This window comes from Octopus bimaculoides, chromosome 2 (genome assembly GCF_046866305.1).
Source record: "Octopus bimaculoides isolate indiv1 chromosome 2, ASM4686630v1, whole genome shotgun sequence".
In the NCBI taxonomy this organism is placed as follows: domain Eukaryota; kingdom Metazoa; phylum Mollusca; class Cephalopoda; order Octopoda; family Octopodidae; genus Octopus; species Octopus bimaculoides.
The window spans coordinates 90,212,198-90,218,137 of NC_142929.1; the positions used below are offsets into that span (position 1 = coordinate 90,212,198).

At 30.6% G+C, this 5,940-nt stretch overlaps 1 pseudogene; it reads right to left on the minus strand.

The window, feature by feature from the left end:
• Positions 1-694: 694 nt before the first annotated feature.
• On the minus strand, positions 695-795 carry LOC128247167 (U6 spliceosomal RNA; annotated as a pseudogene).
• Positions 796-5,940: the final 5,145 nt, after the last annotated feature.

Genomic DNA, 5,940 nt, shown 5'->3' on the forward strand with positions numbered 1-5,940 from the left:
GGATATGTAATCTATATAACAAAGGATATTTTAAATTACAATATTACATAATACATGAATTTAAGATATCCTCAAATAGTAATCATATGAATTCAATCTTAATTACACATTAAAAACTATCAAAATAATATATATGTGAGTGTTTATAGAGGGATCTAAACTCATTAGTCAATGTTATTGAATCTATGACAATATTGTAACAATTTAGATTTTTTTAAAAATATTTTATAATCATATAGAGACCAATAATGGATATTTAATCAAGATAAATAAAAGATTAAATGTTATAAAATGCAAAATATGCTAAATTAATATACACTCAACTAGCACCTATCTAAATCTAATCTTAATTAACCATTAAATCTAGCAAAATAATATATATGTATGTGTGTGTTGTTTTAGAGAATCTAAAAAAAATGAGTGAGCCAATGTTATTGATCCAATCACATTTTAATATTAATTTTGATTATTTGAAAACATATTTCATATTTTACTATATGATCTTGAAGACATTAATAAAGGATGTGTAATCAAGATAAACCTAGATTATACATTCAAGATTACAGAATATGCTAAAATAAATTACACCCCAAAAAATAAAAAATAACCATCCAAATCTAATCTTAATTATATATATATTTTTTTTTTTTAAGTTTCAGCTCAGAGCTGCGGCCATGCTGATGCACCACCGTGTATAAAGATGGAACGCTTCACGAATTTGCGTGTCATCCTTGCGCAGGGGCCATCCTTCTCTGTATCGTTCCAATTTTAGAATATGTACCGCCAGCAAAATAATATATATATATAAGTGTTATTAGAGAATCTAAATGAGTCGGACAAAGTTATTGATCATATTACATTGTAATATTAATTTTGATTTAAAAAATGGAACTTATAATCTTCTAAAAACAAATAAAGGATATGTAATCAAAAATAATAGGAGATTATAAAATATAAGAGCATCAATTAAATTAGCATCAATTCTCATTTACTTTGTCTTCTAACGGTTTCAATACCGATATGCTATACAATTTCATTACGTATCATGTCTTTTCAACTTGTTTATTTACATGTAATTATAGGACAACTATGAATATTGTCTGTGAATGTTGTCTATTTTTACTGTTTGCTTTGAATTAATCCGAGCCTCAAGAGATACAATATTCAATATTTTATAATATGCATGAATCCATCTGGATATTGCATCGAAATGATCATAGGTCATTATAAAGTCTTTACAATGGATCAGATTTTAGCTCTTATTTAAATTTATCTATCTATCTATCTATCTATCTATCTATCTATCTATCTATCTATCTATCTATCTATATATATATATATATATATATATATATATATATATATATATATATATATATATATATATATATATATATATATATATATACATATATATATATATATCAATTGGTTTAGCACTGCAACACCTCCTTGAACAGCAAAAGAAAAGAAGTTGGTTCATCGTGGTACGTGTGTGTGTATGTGTGTGTATGTGTGTGTGTGAATATGTGAGCACACACACACACACAGATGATATATATATATATATTGTTGTCGTTGTTTGCTCCTTCTCGAGTCATGTCTAGCTCATAAGGGCCGGTTTTTGGGTTTCATTGGCGTATGTTTCTCACCTGGACGGGACGCCGGTCTGTCGCAAGTGAGCTGCTAGATGTAGGAGAAAATATGCAGAGAACGTTGTGGCGATAGCGTTCGCCATTACCTCTTGCTTGAGCCGCGTGGATCTTATCTGTTTCGCTCATAAACACACACATCGCCCAATCTGAGATTCGAAGCTGCGATCCCTCGATCGCGAGTCCGCTGCTCTAACCAATAGGCCATGTGCCTCCGCTATATATATATATATATATATATATATATATATATATATATATATATATATATATATATATATATATATATATATATATATATATATATATATATATATATATATATATATATATATATATATATATATATATATATATATATATATATATATATATATATATATATATATATATATATATATATATATATGTATTACTATTATTATTATTATTATTATTATTATTATTATTATTATTATTATTATTATTATTATTACTATTATTATTATTATCTTTACAAAAACCAAGACAGAATATAGAGGTATGATTAATAAAAATATTAATACATTGACAAGACCTACAGTTGTTTTAATTCATCCCTTGTAGTGTAAAATCAATCAATTTAATTTAATTTAATCAATTTGGTTACTTATTACACGCCAGAATAACATCAGAACGGAACGTACAAAGAAATTTATATATATTAAATTTAAAGCCTAATGAAAACATTAAATGTCAGGAAAAATAAAGTGTACCATTACAACTACTACATAATATAAAAATATATACAGATATTAAATTAGATACAGTTATAAAATTAGTTATTGTCATAAATTAATATAAATAATATTAAGGTTAATTCAGACATACCTATGCAAAAATACAATAAATGGTGATATGTAACTGCTGTCCTGTGTCCATCTGCCCTCTACAAATCCATTGTAGAAGATCTAATGTAATTTACAAATGCACCGTCCTCAACACATTACACAATTCTACAGCTATATATATAGGTAGACCATAAATTTTAAACAGCGGTATGCCGCTCATCTCAGTTTTTTTAGATACGAGAAACACAGTAAATCCACAACACTCGCCAGTCACATGAATCATCTCAAAAATAGAAATATTACCTACATTTTGTGATGGTCCATAATAGATTCAGAGCTTCTATACCAAGGTCAACACTTAGCCTGTAAGTTATGCCTTAAAGAGACATTCCACATATTAAAACACAACTTCTCAACACTACTGAATAAATATACTGAAGGCCTAAGTATATGCAACCACCGTTTTTTTCATGCCTTCAAACTTTACCACAAGTCTAAATGTAACCTAAATAGCCACAGTGTATATATCCACAACACTCCGTAGGTAATCCTCAACAACCCTACCTATATCCATTTTAAGTTTTAATCTTTAATTTTTTAACTTCCCTATCTTACTCTAAGGATCACAATCATTTAATACTATATATATGGACATACATGCGGATACATGTGTGTGTAAATGGGAGTACATGTATTTTATGCATGTATGCATTTGTAAGTGGGTATATGTATGTGTATATATATATATATGCGCGCGTGTGTGTATGCAAATTGCGTGCACATATATATATATATACACACAAAGATATAAGAATGAGTGTGTATATGTATATATAAGTACACAGAAGTACCTGTATGTGCGCATGCGTGTGACTGTAAGCGCGTATGCGCCTGCGCCTACGTATGTGCGTGGGCATGTATATGTACATGTATGCGCACGCATATGCATGTATGAATACATTTATGGATGCACGTGTGTCTATATGTATGTGTATATATAGGTGTATGTATATGTCTATATATGTGCGTGTGTATATGTATACATATTCGCACATGTATATGTATGTGAGTGCATGCGTACTTATGTCATTATACCTTCTTTCCTTCTCTCACATTTATTTATATTAATTTGACATCCTTGTATTCTTCCTTCCATTTCAAAATTTACTACCAAAACTACTATTTACTTCGGTATCACTCCACCCATACCTTTTCTCTAACCATCCCTTAATGCAGCTCTGTCGTATCACCCCTGCTCACATATCTCACATTCTTTTACTCCTAACCTTCTCATCCCTTCCTATCTCTCCCCAATCCTCTTCCATCCTCCCACCACATTATCTTGACCACAAACTAACACTCCTTTTCTTACTTCTTTCACTCTTTCTTCATTTTTTTCACTTTTCACTTTTTGTTTTTTTTCCTCTCTCCATGTTTATCTTTTTTTCTGTCTTCCTTCCTCTCATTTTCTCTTCCTGCTCTCAATTTGACCTATCTCTTCTTTTTAATCATACACATCTTTCCTCCATCTATACACTTCACACCAAAAAACCCTTTTGAACGAGCAACACAGATTCCACTGCTCCGTACTTTAAAACGACTAAACATGAACTGCTACTGGAACTTACATATCATGTACAGGAAACTTTTTTACCAGTTCTATACACCATTTTCCTCGGATAATGGAACTGCAAACACAATATCTTTATATGTCTTATTTTTGCTTTCATTCTCTTATTTCCCTCTATATTCCCTATCTCCTCCTTTTGTATAATAATTCGAACTCAAATATTTCCGTCTCTGATCAAGGGATGTCCATAATATCCTAGAAATATCTGTAAGACTCTTTCCTTAGAACTGTCCTGAAAACTACTCACAGTCTTGGCTTTGTTACCTTATTCTCTCTAATATATGTATATATATATATATATATATATATATATATATATATATATATATATATATATATATATATATATATATATATATATATATACATATACATACATATATAAGCACACAAACATGCATGTGCGCGCGCACACACACATACACACATATATATAGGTACATATATATGTGTGTATGTGTATGTTTGTGTGCATGTATGTATACTCACATATGCTCGAGCACACACACACACACACACGCATACACAACACGTAAGTGGAATGCTTTTTACGCGTTAGAATTGATGTATGGATAAGTAACAGAAAGTAAAACATTCATTCTTTATGCGATATATACATCAAGTACATTACGTAATATGATATCGTATAACTATATCTTAACTACTTTTCTTATATTATACTTCATTTCACTATACCTGTGTAATGCCACACTATCGCAACTACATGAACCAACTATGTGGCTTCTGTGAGAATGTTCAGCTTTCTCCAAAAAATTCTGTTTCCTTTTTAAAAAAGAAATAATGTTGTATTTGATGATGCAGTCATCGATACACTGTGAGAATAAAAGACGGTATGCTCACGGCTGAAACACCCTCCACTATAGATCTGCTCAGTCAGAGATGACTCGAAGCTAAACAAACAACACCAACATTACACACACATGTATATGAGTTATGAAACCAATTGCATCAAACAGACTCAATATTTGGTATTTCTGTTATTTATTCGAAAGTTTTACTCCTAATTTAATGTTTAATAACGTTACATAAAAATAGCTGCTGTCAAAAATATATCAATATTTCAATTATTCCTAATGTAGCAAATATTGCATGCTAGTAACTGGCTTAATATAGCTGTATAACGACTTTACATAATCCTCAACACGATTCTCTTCTGAGCTGTTATGATCAAGACTACACGCATGTACACTGATGAACAATACGCACACCTTTTAGACTTACATTCTCACACTCATACAAATACTCAGATGCACAAACGCAAATTCACATGTATGTTTATGCGTATGTGTGTGTGTTTCTAGAGAAGGTGGACTTGTGTATGAATATGTATGCTTTTTACCCTTATCTTCTTTTCACATAACTGGTATCTTTCCTCGATAGCTTAATTTTAATCTTTCTTTCATGTAAAAACGTTTCACACTCACACACTTGCACCCTCAACATTCCTCGTGCGTTCCCACTTGCCTCTTGTAATTCTTCACCATCGTCTGGACAATCCATCTAACTTCTCAAGATTTTTTTACGAGAAGGTTAGAAAGATTTTTCTTTGACTTTTCATCTCACATACAACTCTTACTTTCTCTTTTTTTTTATTCTTGATTTCTTTAGTTCAAACTCGCCTTCTTCTTAAAAACTTCTCTCTCTACGCCTGCACACACATATCATTCACTCTTCACATGCACCAGTTTCCTTGCTTTCCCTGTTTCTTCAAACTCGTGCTATTTCTCACCTCCTCACACATACTTTCTTCACACATGCTGAAGAATTACACAAGCGTAATATCTCACATCTCACATATATACGGTACTATCACTTCTGCACTTGCACG